The 14,471-nt window shown below is 51.7% G+C and overlaps 8 non-coding genes and 2 pseudogenes across 8 annotated transcripts; all 10 read left to right on the top strand.

Moving 5' to 3' along the window:
* The first annotated feature begins 2,114 nt into the window (after positions 1-2,114).
* Positions 2,115-2,293, top strand: LOC123736173 (uncharacterized; annotated as a pseudogene).
* Positions 2,294-2,872: 579 nt separating this feature from the next.
* On the top strand, positions 2,873-2,989 carry LOC123736127 (U5 spliceosomal RNA). Its single transcript, XR_006765951.1, has one exon. It is a non-coding gene; the product is annotated as a U5 spliceosomal RNA (small nuclear RNA).
* A 350-nt stretch (positions 2,990-3,339) lies between these two features.
* LOC123736196 (U2 spliceosomal RNA) lies at positions 3,340-3,530 on the top strand. Its single transcript, XR_006757235.2, has one exon. It is a non-coding gene; the product is annotated as a U2 spliceosomal RNA (small nuclear RNA).
* Positions 3,531-4,120: 590 nt separating this feature from the next.
* LOC123736126 (U5 spliceosomal RNA) lies at positions 4,121-4,237 on the top strand. Its single transcript, XR_006765950.1, has one exon. It is a non-coding gene; the product is annotated as a U5 spliceosomal RNA (small nuclear RNA).
* Positions 4,238-4,587: 350 nt separating this feature from the next.
* Positions 4,588-4,778, top strand: LOC123740607 (U2 spliceosomal RNA). Its single transcript, XR_006768483.2, has one exon. It is a non-coding gene; the product is annotated as a U2 spliceosomal RNA (small nuclear RNA).
* A 585-nt stretch (positions 4,779-5,363) lies between these two features.
* On the top strand, positions 5,364-5,480 carry LOC123740485 (U5 spliceosomal RNA). Its single transcript, XR_006768372.1, has one exon. It is a non-coding gene; the product is annotated as a U5 spliceosomal RNA (small nuclear RNA).
* A 5,700-nt stretch (positions 5,481-11,180) lies between these two features.
* Positions 11,181-11,361, top strand: LOC123740615 (uncharacterized; annotated as a pseudogene).
* A 580-nt stretch (positions 11,362-11,941) lies between these two features.
* Positions 11,942-12,058, top strand: LOC123724799 (U5 spliceosomal RNA). The gene has a single exon (XR_006757276.1). It is a non-coding gene; the product is annotated as a U5 spliceosomal RNA (small nuclear RNA).
* Positions 12,059-12,408: 350 nt separating this feature from the next.
* LOC123739993 (U2 spliceosomal RNA) lies at positions 12,409-12,599 on the top strand. The gene has a single exon (XR_006768091.2). It is a non-coding gene; the product is annotated as a U2 spliceosomal RNA (small nuclear RNA).
* A 562-nt stretch (positions 12,600-13,161) lies between these two features.
* On the top strand, positions 13,162-13,278 carry LOC123739996 (U5 spliceosomal RNA). Its single transcript, XR_006768093.2, has one exon. It is a non-coding gene; the product is annotated as a U5 spliceosomal RNA (small nuclear RNA).
* Positions 13,279-14,471: the final 1,193 nt, after the last annotated feature.

Raw genomic sequence — 14,471 nt, forward strand, 5'->3', positions numbered from 1 at the left:
ATTAAAGAGCTAGTGACCTAACGACGCATTAGCGACTTTTAAAAAAAAAACACACCCGCCTGTCACCAGGGAAGCGTTGGGTGAGGAGGAGCCAACTTTTGCCAAACCGATGAGGTCTGCCGAGGCCCCCGGGGGCCCGGCGGGTGCAGGGGTCAATTTGTGGGTTATCGCTTCTCGGCCTTTTGGCTCAGATCAAGCTTGGTACCGAGGTGCCCCAAAGCCCGCTGAGCCAAAAGGTCGAAGGAAGGCCGGAGGGAGGAAAGGTTTGGAGTGTGGGAGACGGTTTTTTTCCATTTTCAAAAAATAATTTTTCTAGTGGCTTCTTTTTAAGAGAGCTTTTTTTCAAGATGGCTCGACATGCTCCAAACAAGATGCCTGGAGTCGGGATAGCGAACACGGTGAGGTTCGCCTGGAGGAACAAGGAGATGGAGCCGTTTGGGAGGGAGACCTTTGGGAGAAAAATATTGATTGGGATCCTAAAGTTGGAGGTGGGGGAAGTGTTGTGCCTCCAGGCGAACCCACTGGAGGTGGCTTACGACGTGACGCTCCACAAAGAAGACAGGTATGAGGACGTGATGAGGAGGGCGAGAGAAGTGGGAAAGGATGGACCGATGTGTCATTACGAGGTGACCAGCCTGGGAAAAACTAATTTCCGGGTGGTCACGGTTAATATGTATAACCCTCATGTGAAGGACGAGGAGGTGAGGACTTTCCTTGGGCGCTACATGGACAATGTCTCCTCGGCAAGGCTCCTCAGGGACTCCCTGGGCTTCTGGGATGGGAAGAGAGGATTCCAGGCGTTGCTCAGGGAGGACCCTGAGGGGTTGGGGGGTTACCTCCATCCGCCGGCGATGTTCTCCCTGGGGGCTGACAGGGGGACGTTGTATTATGCACGTCAGCCCCCGTTCTGCAGGCGTTGTATGGCCTATGGTCATATCCTCGCCTCGTGCAGCACAAAGAAGTGCAGGTATTGTGGATCTGCGGAGCACGAGGCGAGGGACTGTGACGCGCCGAAGGCATGTCACGGGTGTGGCATGATTACGCACCTGTGGCGTGAATGCCCGGCGCGTCACCGGTCATACGCGTCTGCAGCTGGGGGGGGAGCGAGAGCCGGGGATGGGGGAAGAAGAGGAGGGGACAAAGAAACAAGAACTGGCACAGAGGAAAAGGACACACGGCGGGAGAAGAAGGACAGAGCGACAGTAGGAGAAGAAGAGGAAAAGGAAGAAGTGGACATGGTGGAATCGGAGGGGCGGGAGGCTGAAGGAGAGGAGGAGCAGGAGGCTGAAGGAGAGAAGGAGCAGGAGGAGGAAGGAGATAAGAGAGTGGAGGGGTCGGAGAAGACGGCGGTGGAGAAGGAGCTGGAGAAGGGAACAGAGAAGGAGGAGACAGGGAAGACGGAGGTGGAGAGGAAGGAGACTGAAGGGGAGGAGACAGAGAAGGCAGTGGTGGCGGGACCAGAGGGAGAGGGAGTGAAGGAGGGGGGGGGCAGTAAAAAAGGGGAACCACGGGTAGAGGTGGAGAAGGAGGCAAGTTATGAGAACGTTTTGCCTTTTACTCCACCACTTAAAAGGACTAAAAAGGGGGAGCGCTCAAGGAGGAAAGGTGGTAAAAGAGGGGGGAGGGCAGATCAGGGGGGAGGGGAGGGGGAGGTTGCAGGGCCCTCGTGGGCTCCCTCTTCCTTCTCCTTTACACCCCTATCTGAGCTGGACCTCACAGGAATGGCCCAGGATTGGGCGATGGAGGGAGGTTTAAGCTCCCTGTTTAGGGGCATGGGGTCCCCGGGCCGGAGTCGGGAGGGGGTGGTGGATTTGAGTGGGGGGCACAAGGCACAGAGTGTGGGTGTGCCGGATATTGATTTTGTTTCCAGGGGAGAGGGGATGGTGGCCGACGGTGGAGCGTCAGGAGTGGAGGAGGCGTCCCCGTCGGTCGGGAGTATAGGGTGAGTTTCTTTGGGTATTTGATGTGGGTATGGGTTTTGGTTTGTAGGTGGGAAGGGCAGGGAAGACGAGTTTTTGTTTTGGGGTTTTAGTGTTTGTGTTGTAGTTTATAAATGCCTAGTTATGATTTTTGATTGATATATGGTTTTGTATTGAAAGGCTTGAATGTAATAAATATATTTTGTAAAAAAAAAAAAAAATCTGTTCTTATCAGTTTAATATCTGATACGTCCCCCATCGGGGGACTACATATTAAATGGATTTTTCGAACAGGGAGTCGGAAATGGGGCTTGCTCCGTCCGCTCCACGCATCGACCCGGTATTGCAGTACCTCCGGGAACGGTGCAACACTTTTCTCCCATTGTCAAGGAAAAAGAAATACACCAAGCTATGTAAAACAGCTAGCAGAAGAAGAGAAGGAATGAAAAAAGAAGAATCATCCAAACTGAAACAAGTGCGAAGCCCCCTTCATGGGGGTCCCCCGTTTTCCCGCCATTTTACTTAAAAAAAAAAAAAAAAAAAAAAAAAAAAACATTGGCCAGGAGAGTGTGTGTGTGTGTGTGTGTGTGTGTGTGTGTGTGTGTGTGTGTGTGTGTGTGTGTGTGTGTGTGTGTGTGTGTGTGTGTTTTTGAGCCCCCCCCCCAAAAAATACAATCACTTCACCAGGATTGTGTGTGTGTGTGTGTTTTTGAGCCCCCCCCCAAAAATACAATCACTTCACCAGGATTGTCTATCTATCTATCTGTCTGTCTGTCTGTCTGTCTGTCTGTCTGTCTGTCTGTCTGTCTGTCTGTCTGTCTGTCTGTCTGTCTGTCTGTGACTTTTTACCCACAGCCCTCGAAAACTTGGAAGAGTGGGTTCGGGGACCACCCGCGGGGACCCGGCCTAGAGTGCACCGTGTGTGTCTCGGGCCCCGACCTCTGACTTCCATACGACTCTGGTTTCTCTTCATTACGCACAAGCCTTTCGCCTTTTACTAAAGACTTCCGTGGAGAGGAACACTTACGAGTTCAACGTATTTTTGGAAGGGCTTTGCTTCTGGCAGAGCCCGGTATCTTGTTTCAAGAGAAATTGACAGAGATGACGCCGAGACTTTTTGCTCAGGCGTTTGACTTGAAGCCGGCTGACCGACCGGCGTATTTTTTCCACTCAAAGTAGTCGCTCGGGCAATTGAGTTCAAGCCCGACGATGACTGGTGTATTTGCCGGGCATTGAACAAATAGTCGCACTAGGATTAAAGAGCTAGTGACCTAACGACGCATTAGCGACTTTTAAAAAAAAAACACACCCGCCTGTCACCAGGGAAGCGTTGGGTGAGGAGGAGCCAACTTTTGCCAAACCGATGAGGTCTGCCGAGGCCCCCGGGGGCCCGGCGGGTGCAGGGGTCAATTTGTGGGTTATCGCTTCTCGGCCTTTTGGCTCAGATCAAGTGTAGTATCTGTTCTTATCAGTTTAATATCTGATACGTCCCCCATCGGGGGACTACATATTAAATGGATTTTTCGAACAGGGAGTCGGAAATGGGGCTTGCTCCGTCCGCTCCACGCATCGACCCGGTATTGCAGTACCTCCGGGAACGGTGCAACACTTTTCTCCCATTGTCAAGGAAAAAGAAATACACCAAGCTATGTAAAACAGCTAGCAGAAGAAGAGAAGGAATGAAAAAAGAAGAATCATCCAAACTGAAACAAGTGCGAAGCCCCCTTCATGGGGGTCCCCCGTTTTCCCGCCATTTTACTTAAAAAAAAAAAAAAAAAAAAAAAAAAAAAACATTGGCCAGGAGAGTGTGTGTGTGTGTGTGTGTGTGTGTGTGTGTGTGTGTGTGTGTGTGTGTGTGTGTGTGTGTGTGTGTGTGTGTGTGTGTGTTTTTGAGCCCCCCCCCCAAAAAATACAATCACTTCACCAGGATTGTGTGTGTGTGTGTGTTTTTGAGCCCCCCCCCAAAAATACAATCACTTCACCAGGATTGTCTATCTATCTATCTGTCTGTCTGTCTGTCTGTCTGTCTGTCTGTCTGTCTGTCTGTCTGTCTGTCTGTCTGTCTGTCTGTCTGTCTGTCTGTCTGTGACTTTTTACCCACAGCCCTCGAAAACTTGGAAGAGTGGGTTCGGGGACCACCCGCGGGGACCCGGCCTAGAGTGCACCGTGTGTGTCTCGGGCCCCGACCTCTGACTTCCATACGACTCTGGTTTCTCTTCATTACGCACAAGCCTTTCGCCTTTTACTAAAGACTTCCGTGGAGAGGAACACTTACGAGTTCAACGTATTTTTGGAAGGGCTTTGCTTCTGGCAGAGCCCGGTATCTTGTTTCAAGAGAAATTGACAGAGATGACGCCGAGACTTTTTGCTCAGGCGTTTGACTTGAAGCCGGCTGACCGACCGGCGTATTTTTTCCACTCAAAGTAGTCGCTCGGGCAATTGAGTTCAAGCCCGACGATGACTGGTGTATTTGCCGGGCATTGAACAAATAGTCGCACTAGGATTAAAGAGCTAGTGACCTAACGACGCATTAGCGACTTTTAAAAAAAAAACACACCCGCCTGTCACCAGGGAAGCGTTGGGTGAGGAGGAGCCAACTTTTGCCAAACCGATGAGGTCTGCCGAGGCCCCCGGGGGCCCGGCGGGTGCAGGGGTCAATTTGTGGGTTATCGCTTCTCGGCCTTTTGGCTCAGATCAAGTGTAGTATCTGTTCTTATCAGTTTAATATCTGATACGTCCCCCATCGGGGGACTACATATTAAATGGATTTTTCGAACAGGGAGTCGGAAATGGGGCTTGCTCCGTCCGCTCCACGCATCGACCCGGTATTGCAGTACCTCCGGGAACGGTGCAACACTTTTCTCCCATTGTCAAGGAAAAAGAAATACACCAAGCTATGTAAAACAGCTAGCAGAAGAAGAGAAGGAATGAAAAAAGAAGAATCATCCAAACTGAAACAAGTGCGAAGCCCCCTTCATGGGGGTCCCCCGTTTTCCCGCCATTTTACTTAAAAAAAAAAAAAAAAAAAAAAAAAAAAAACATTGGCCAGGAGAGTGTGTGTGTGTGTGTGTGTGTGTGTGTGGTGTGTGTGTGTGTGTGTGTGTGTGTGTGTGTGTGTGTGTGTGTGTGTGTGTGTGTTTTTGAGCCCCCCCCCCAAAAAATACAATCACTTCACCAGGATTGTGTGTGTGTGTGTGTTTTTGAGCCCCCCCCCAAAAATACAATCACTTCACCAGGATTGTCTATCTATCTATCTGTCTGTCTGTCTGTCTGTCTGTCTGTCTGTCTGTCTGTCTGTCTGTCTGTCTGTCTGTCTGTCTGTCTGTCTGTGACTTTTTACCCACAGCCCTCGAAAACTTGGAAGAGTGGGTTCGGGGACCACCCGCGGGGACCCGGCCTAGAGTGCACCGTGTGTGTCTCGGGCCCCGACCTCTGACTTCCATACGACTCTGGTTTCTCTTCATTACGCACAAGCCTTTCGCCTTTTACTAAAGACTTCCGTGGAGAGGAACACTTACGAGTTCAACGTATTTTTGGAAGGGCTTTGCTTCTGGCAGAGCCCGGTATCTTGTTTCAAGAGAAATTGACAGAGATGACGCCGAGACTTTTTGCTCAGGCGTTTGACTTGAAGCCGGCTGACCGACCGGCGTATTTTTTCCACTCAAAGTAGTCGCTCGGGCAATTGAGTTCAAGCCCGACGATGACTGGTGTATTTGCCGGGCATTGAACAAATAGTCGCACTAGGATTAAAGAGCTAGTGACCTAACGACGCATTAGCGACTTTTAAAAAAAAACACACCCGCCTGTCACCAGGGAAGCGTTGGGTGAGGAGGAGCCAACTTTTGCCAAACCGATGAGGTCTGCCGAGGCCCCCGGGGGCCCGGCGGGTGCAGGGGTCAATTTGTGGGTTATCGCTTCTCGGCCTTTTGGCTCAGATCAAGCTTGGTACCGAGGTGCCCCAAAGCCCGCTGAGCCAGAAGGTCGAAGGAAGGCAGGAGGGAGGAAAATTTTATTTTGTTTTTTTTTGGCGGGAATCGGAGTTTTCGGATTTCTTTTTTCTTTGGCTTCTTGTATAAGAGAGCATTTTTGTTGGAAGAGATGGAGCAGCAAAAGCCAATCAGGCAGGTTCCAGGGATTGGCTTGGCCAACACCGTGAGGTTTGCCTGGACGGACAAGGAGACGGAGCCATGGGGACGAGATACGTTTGGGAGAAATATCCTGATGGGCTACCTGAATCTACAGGTTAAAGATGTTCTATGCCTTCAGGGGAACCCGATGGAGAAGGCATATGATGTGACGTTTCATGTGGAGGAGAAACATGACGATATTATGAAGAAGGTGAGGGAAGGGAAAGGAGCAAGACCCCTGTGCCATTACGAGGTGACCAGCCTGGCAAGGAACAATTTCAGGGTGGTCACCGTCACCATGTACAATCCCCATGTAAAGGATGAGGAGGTGAGGGCCTTTCTGGGGAGATACGTGGAAAACGTCTCCTCAGCGAGGCACCTCAGGGACTCCCTGGGATTCTGGAACGGGAGGAGAGGGTTCCAGGTCCTTCTCAGGGAGGACCCGAAGGGTTTAGGTGGCTACCTCCATCCCCCGGCGATGTTCTCCCTGGGGGCTGACAGGGGGACATTATTCTATGCCCGTCAGCCTCCTTTCTGCAGGCGTTGTATGGCCTATGGTCATATCCTGGCCTCGTGCAACACCAGAAAATGCAAGTTCTGTGGGTCGGGAGAGCACGAGGCCAAGGATTGTGACGAGCCCAAGGCTTGCCACGGGTGTGGCTCGTCAGCACACCTGTGGCGTGAGTGCCCGGCTCGTCAGAGGTCGTACGCGTCTGCGGCTGGAGGGAGAACGGGGGATGGGGGGAGAAAGGAAAGTAAGGGCCTGGATGAAGGTAATGGCACAGGGGAAAAGACTGCACGGAAGGAGAAGGACGGGAGGAAGGAGGCTGGAACAGAAGGAGAGGAGGGGAAGGAGGCGGAAGGAACAGAGAAGAAGGAGACTGGGGCAGTGGCGAGAGAGGAGGTGGAGGAGGGAACGGTGGCGGAAATGGAAGGAGAAGCTGAGACGGGACCAGAAGAAGGACCGGAGGAGGAAGAAGGAGTGAAGGAGTGGGGGGACAGCTTGTCGAGCGCCCTTGTTGAAGAGATGCGGGGAATGGTGGAGGAGATAGCGGGGAAGAGGGGTGGTGTCTCCCCGCTACCTCCAACACCAAAGAAGAAAGGGAAGAGGAGGGTGTGCTTGACAGGCTGTGAGAGGGAGGGGGGTGTGGGGGGGGAGGGGGTGGCCAAGCGTGTGATGGGGGAAAGAAGAACGCCCTTGTCCTCGTTATTTTTATCAGCCCCTCAACAGCTGGTGGAGGGTGACTCCCAGGGCGTGGCGCTGGGCTGGGGGTCTGAGGGGGGATCTCAACTCCTGCTTGGGGAGATGGGGTCCCCTGCTCTCGACCTCAGTCCAGCAGCCTACAGGGAGACAGAAACGGAGGGTGTTGGTGGGGAACCCAGGATGCAGGGAACTCCAAGGCCTAACACCATCCCTGCATCCTGGGTTGGAGAGATGGAGGAGGACGGGGGGACGTCAGGAGAGGAGAGGACGTCCCCGCCGGATGAGACGAGGCAGGGGAGCATCGGGTGAGTCTCCTGTTTTTTGGTTAATTTGGGGTTTTCATTTCATTGATGTAAGGTTTTGTAATTTAATTTTTAAAATGACATTTTCTGTTAATATTTTTAGTTTAAATGTAAGGGGTTTGAGGGATTTTGTTAAGAGGAGGGCGGTTTTTAGTTTTTTGGAAGGGGTGGGTTTTGATGTTTGTTTTGTACAGGAGGTTCACCTGAGGGATGGAGGGGATGTCATCAGGTTTAGTAGGGAGTGGGATAAGGGGGAATCAATTTGGGGTATAGGTGGGGTTCACTCTACGGGGGTGGGTATTTTGTTTGGGAATAGGGAGGTTAGAGTAGAGAGCACTTTTGTTGTAATGCAGGGGAGGGTGTTGGGGGTGGATGTCACTTTTAGGGATAGTAGGTATAGGTTAGTGGTGGTGTATGGGCCACAGGTGGCGGCAGACAGGAGGGAGATGGTGGACTGTCTGGCGCCCCTGTGTGTCACAAATAGGCACTTGGTGATAGGTGGGGATTTTAACATAGATTTAGGGTTAGCGGGGGATAGTAGTGCAGGCGCCATCACCGGGCTTATGGCTTGCCATGGTCTGGTTGATGGAGGCCTGCACACTACTCCGACAATGGCGGGTCCCACATGGCGTAACTCTCGGGGGGTTGCGCGGAGGCTCGACTATATTTTTCTATCTAGGTCTTTGGGCCAGTTGTCTGGGCGGCTGTTGCCTGTGTTCTTCTCAGATCACGACGGGGTGCTCCTGCAGGTGGGGCCGCCAGTCTGCCTCTTCGGTAGGGGGTACTGGAAATTAGATCGGGATGTGCTGGAGGAGCAAGCTTTCGTCGACACCTTTTTTGGTTTCTTTCGGGGGCTTGAAGGCCTCCGGTCCATGTGCGAGGGGGTGTTGGAGTGGTGGGATTTAGTTAAGGTAAGGATTAGGGCTTTTATAATAGGATATTGTAAGAGGAAAAAAAGGGAGGAAAGGAGGGAGGTGGATCGTATCCAAAGGTTGCTCGAACTCGAGTACGAGGCAGGCAACCTCGGCGGGTCGATTGACTGGGAGAGATCCACTGACCTGAAGGCGCAGCTCAGGGAGCTGCAGGAGCGGAAGGCTCGAGCTTTCCTGGAGCGTGCGCATAATGGCTTTTTAGAACATAATGAGACTTGTTCCTCTATGTTCTTTAAGTCGGTTAGGGCCAGACAGAGTAGGAAGATAATGCATGGGGTGAGGAAAGAAGATGGTAGCATAGTTAGAAAACCGGAGGAAATGGTCAGGGTAACAACTGATCATTTCCGAGGTTTATTTAAAGAGAGGGTAATAGATGTAGAGCAGGGAAATGTGTTTTTAGAACACTTGTCCCGGCGATTGCCGGAGGACATTAGAAATGTGATGGAGGCTCAGATCTCCCTCGAGGAGGTTGAGAGTGCTCTCAGGAGGATGGGAAAAGGGAAGGTGCCTGGGATGGATGGGTTGCCGGCCGAGTTTTACCTCAAGTTTTGGGGTATACTTGGACCAGTGGTCCTCGAAGTCTTGAAGGCCATCCTTGAGACGGGGGTCCCGGGGGGATCAATGGCGGTCGGTGTGCTGTCACTTCTTTATAAGAAGGGGGAAGCAACTGACCTTGGCAACTGGCGGCCGTTGACCATGCTGTGCGTAGATTACAAGCTACTTGCAAAGGTTTTAGCAGACCGGTTGCGCACAGCCCTTCCCTACGTCGTCCATGAGGATCAGACGTGCGGGGTAGAGGGCCGCTCTATTAGGTGGAACCTACAGTTGATCAGGGACTCCATCGCGTGGGTAGAAGACAGAGGGCTGCCTTTAATGGTAGCAGCGCTAGATCAGGCGAAAGCCTTTGATCGCGTGAATAGATCCTTTCTATTCAGGGTGTTAGGTAGATTAGGATTTGGGGAGAAGTTTATAGGATGGATCCGTACTTTATATGTCGGAGCGGGGTGCCGGGTTAGCGTAAACAGTCACTTAGGTGACGTTTTTGACCTCTCGTCTGGGGTCAGGCAGGGATGCCCGCTCTCGGCTCTCCTCTTCGTTCTGTACATGGAGCCTCTGGGGGCTGCCATTAGGGCAGACACAGGGGTGGAGGGCTTGCTGATCCCTGGAAGTGGCGGTCTCCGTGTCAAGTTGACACAGTACGCCGACGACACATCCTTGCTGCTTTGCAAGGACTCGTGCTTGACAAGGTCCCTTGCCATTATTGGGGACTTCACCCGAGCGTCGGGGGCGGTTCTTAACCACGCGAAGTCTTCCGTTAAGTTTTTCGGAAGATGGAGTGGTAGGACGGATGTGCCCGGAGGGTTATCTCTCTGTAACGGGGCCCTGAGGATACTCGGGGTCCATTTTGAGACCTCCGGCTCAGCGACGCTGAACTGGAACATGGGCATCGCAGTGGTACAGAAGAAGCTAGCGATGTGGAGGGCTAGGTCTTTGTCCTTTTTAGGCAAGGTCCTGGTTCTCAAGGTGGATGTATTGCCATCTCTATTGTATTTGGCGTACATCTACCCATTGCCGGCTAGTCTGAGGAGGCCTCTAGTGAGGCTGGTGTTTCAGTTCATGTGGGGTGGCAGGTACGAGTGGGTCGCCAGGGCACGCATGATCTGTCCCATCGGGGAGGGAGGTAGGGGGGTACCACATCTCCCCCTCAAGCTGGACGCAATTTTTGTTTCATTTCTGTTGACGGAGCTTGCTCAGCCAGTACTACACCCGTCCGGTTACCTCCTGCGGGTGTTCTTCTCGTATCAGGCGAGAAGCGTAATGGTGTGGTCTAACACGGGTCCTCGGGCGGAACAGCTGCCGTGGCACTTTGGCCATGCGGCCAAGTGGCTGCGTGCGCACCCCGAGGTTGAAGTCGCCCGAGTAGGTTTAGATCACAGGCACCTGTACGAGGAGGTTAGACGGGCAGTAAGTCCGGCACCTGTGGTGGGCATCCCGGCGGCGGTCTGGGAAGGAGTGCAGGCGCGGGGCCTGGACAACAGGCTCAAGGACCTGAATTGGTTGAGCCTCCACAAGTGTTTGCCGGTACGCTCCACCATGTACCGGCATAGCTTGGCGCGATCCCCCACCTGCCCAAGACTTTCTTGTGGCAGGGAGGAGACTGTGCGCCATGTCTTTTGGGACTGTGCCATTGCCGGAGTAGTATGGGCGAAGGCACGGGTGTTGTTAGGAAGGGTTAGAGGTGATTTTGTATTGACGTGGGCTAGGCTAGAGAGAGGTGTAGGGAGAGCGAGGGGCACGGATAGGGATAGGTTTCTGCTCTGGCTTCTCATGAGCCTCTTTAAGCGGGGGCTGTGGGAAGCCAGGCAGAACATGGTCAAGACAGGGAGAGATTGGGGGGTGGAAGGAATAGTGAGGAGGGTGGAAGGTGATTTGAGGGGGAGGATGAAGAGGGAGGAGAGGAAGTGGGGGCAGCATGCTGCACGGGAGAGATGGAAGGGGGGATTAGGGCTGGGGTTATTCTAGAATAGGGATGGGGAGATAGGGAAAGGTAGTGTGTAGGATGACGGGGAGGGATGATGCTCCCCTGAGTTTTTGTTTTGGGTTTTTCTTTGTTTTGTGAATTAAAAATACCATGATTGATTTACTTTGAATGAAAATTTTGATTTGTATGGTATGAATGGTATGGATTGTAATAAATTATTTTTTCTAAAAAAAAAAAAAAAATCTGTTCTTATCAGTTTAATATCTGATACGTCCCCCATCGGGGGACTACATATTAAATGGATTTTTCGAACAGGGAGTCGGAAATGGGGCTTGCTCCGTCCGCTCCACGCATCGACCCGGTATTGCAGTACCTCCGGGAACGGTGCAACACTTTTCTCCCATTGTCAAGGAAAAAGAAATACACCAAGCTATGTAAAACAGCTAGCAGAAGAAGAGAAGGAATGAAAAAAGAAGAATCATCCAAACTGAAACAAGTGCGAAGCCCCCTTCATGGGGGTCCCCCGTTTTCCCGCCATTTTACTTAAAAAAAAAAAAAAAAAAAAAAAAAACATTGGCCAGGAGAGTGTGTGTGTGTGTGTGTGTGTGTGTGTGTGTGTGTGTGTTGGTTGTTGGTTGTGTGTGTGTGTGTGTGTGTGTGTGTGTGTTTTGAGCCCCCCCCCAAAAAAATACAATCACTTCACCAGGATTGTGTGTGTGTGTGTGTTTTTGAGCCCCCCCCCAAAAATACAATCACTTCACCAGGATTGTCTATCTATCTGTCTGTCTGCTCTCGTCCTGTCTGTCTGTCTGTCTGTCTGTCTGTCTGTCTGTCTGTCTGTCTGTCTGTCTGTCTGTCTGTGACTTTTTACCCACAGCCCTCGAAAACTTGGAAGAGTGGGTTCGGGGACCACCCGCGGGGACCCGGCCTAGAGTGCACCGTGTGTGTCTCGGGCCCCGACCTCTGACTTCCATACGACTCTGGTTTCTCTTCATTACGCACAAGCCTTTCGCCTTTTACTAAAGACTTCCGTGGAGAGGAACACTTACGAGTTCAACGTATTTTTGGAAGGGCTTTGCTTCTGGCAGAGCCCGGTATCTTGTTTCAAGAGAAATTGACAGAGATGACGCCGAGACTTTTTGCTCAGGCGTTTGACTTGAAGCCGGCTGACCGACCGGCGTATTTTTTCCACTCAAAGTAGTCGCTCGGGCAATTGAGTTCAAGCCCGACGATGACTGGTGTATTTGCCGGGCATTGAACAAATAGTCGCACTAGGATTAAAGAGCTAGTGACCTAACGACGCATTAGCGACTTTTAAAAAAAAAACACACCCGCCTGTCACCAGGGAAGCGTTGGGTGAGGAGGAGCCAACTTTTGCCAAACCGATGAGGTCTGCCGAGGCCCCCGGGGGCCCGGCGGGTGCAGGGGTCAATTTGTGGGTTATCGCTTCTCGGCCTTTTGGCTCAGATCAAGTGTAGTATCTGTTCTTATCAGTTTAATATCTGATACGTCCCCCATCGGGGGACTACATATTAAATGGATTTTTCGAACAGGGAGTCGGAAATGGGGCTTGCTCCGTCCGCTCCACGCATCGACCCGGTATTGCAGTACCTCCGGGAACGGTGCAACACTTTTCTCCCATTGTCAAGGAAAAAGAAATACACCAAGCTATGTAAAACAGCTAGCAGAAGAAGAGAAGGAATGAAAAAAGAAGAATCATCCAAACTGAAACAAGTGCGAAGCCCCCTTCATGGGGGTCCCCCGTTTTCCCGCCATTTTACTTAAAAAAAAAAAAAAAAAAAAAAAACATTGGCCAGGAGAGTGGTGTGTGTGTGTGTGTGTGTGTGTGTGTGTGTGTGTGTGTGTGTGTGTGTGTGTGTGTGTGTGTGTGTTTTTGAGCCCCCCCCCCAAAAAATACAATCACTTCACCAGGATTGTGTGTGTGTGTGTGTTTTTGAGCCCCCCCCCAAAAATACAATCACTTCACCAGGATTGTCTATCTATCTAGTCTGTCTGTCTGTCTGTCTGTCTGTCTGTCTGTCTGTCTGTCTGTCTGTCTGTCTGTCTGTCTGTCTGTCTGTGACTTTTTACCCACAGCCCTCGAAAACTTGGAAGAGTGGGTTCGGGGACCACCCGCGGGGACCCGGCCTAGAGTGCACCGTGTGTGTCTCGGGCCCCGACCTCTGACTTCCATACGACTCTGGTTTCTCTTCATTACGCACAAGCCTTTCGCCTTTTACTAAAGACTTCCGTGGAGAGGAACACTTACGAGTTCAACGTATTTTTGGAAGGGCTTTGCTTCTGGCAGAGCCCGGTATCTTGTTTCAAGAGAAATTGACAGAGATGACGCCGAGACTTTTTGCTCAGGCGTTTGACTTGAAGCCGGCTGACCGACCGGCGTATTTTTTCCACTCAAAGTAGTCGCTCGGGCAATTGAGTTCAAGCCCGACGATGACTGGTGTATTTGCCGGGCATTGAACAAATAGTCGCACTAGGATTAAAGAGCTAGTGACCTAACGACGCATTAGCGACTTTTAAAAAAAAACACACCCGCCTGTCACCAGGGAAGCGTTGGGTGAGGAGGAGCCAACTTTTGCCAAACCGATGAGGTCTGCCGAGGCCCCCGGGGGCCCGGCGGGTGCAGGGGTCAATTTGTGGGTTATCGCTTCTCGGCCTTTTGGCTCAGATCAAGCTTGGTACCGAGGTGCCCCAAAGCCCGCTGAGCCAAAAGGTCGAAGGAAGGCAGGAGGGAGGAAATTTTTTTGTTTTTTGCTGATAGGAATCGGATTTATCCGATATCCTTTTTTTCTTGGGCTTCTTTTTAAGAGAGCTTTTTTCTTGACAAGATGGAGAAAAATACACAGAGCAGGACGGTGCCGGGAGTCGGATTGGCAAACACCGTCAGATTTGCCTGGAAAGACAAGGAGGTCGAGCAATTCGGGAGGGAAACTTTTGCAAGAACCATCCTAATGGGAAGCCTAAAATTGATGGTGAAAGATGTCCTCTGCCTCCAGGGTAACCAGATGGAGAGGGCATACGATGTGACATGCTATACGGAAGAAAAACATGATGAAATCATGAAGAAAGTGAAGGCGGTGGAAGGAGAAAGGCCAATGTGCCATTATGAAGTTACGAGCCTGGCAAGGAACAGCTTCAGGGTAGTAACAGTAACTATGTATAACCCGCATGTCAAGGACGAAGAGGTGAGGGCCTTTTTAGGGCGGTATATGGACAAGGTCTCCTCAGGGAGGCTCATAAGGGACTCCCTGGGGTTTTGGACTGGGAGGAGAGGATTTCAGGCCCTGCTCAGGGAGGACCCTAAGGGACAGGGTGGTTACCTCCATCCCCCTGCGATGTTCTCCCTGGGGGCTGACAGGGGGACGTTGTTTTACGCACGTCAGCCCCCGTTCTGCAGGCGTTGTATGGCCTACGGTCATATCCTTGCCTCGTGCAGCACAAAAAAGTGCAGAATTTGTGGATCTGCGGAGCACGAGGCGAGGGACTG

The sequence above is a fragment of the Salmo salar genome, chromosome 25, assembly GCF_965601325.2.
Source record: "Salmo salar chromosome 25, fSalSal1, whole genome shotgun sequence".
Lineage (NCBI taxonomy): Eukaryota > Metazoa > Chordata > Actinopteri > Salmoniformes > Salmonidae > Salmo > Salmo salar.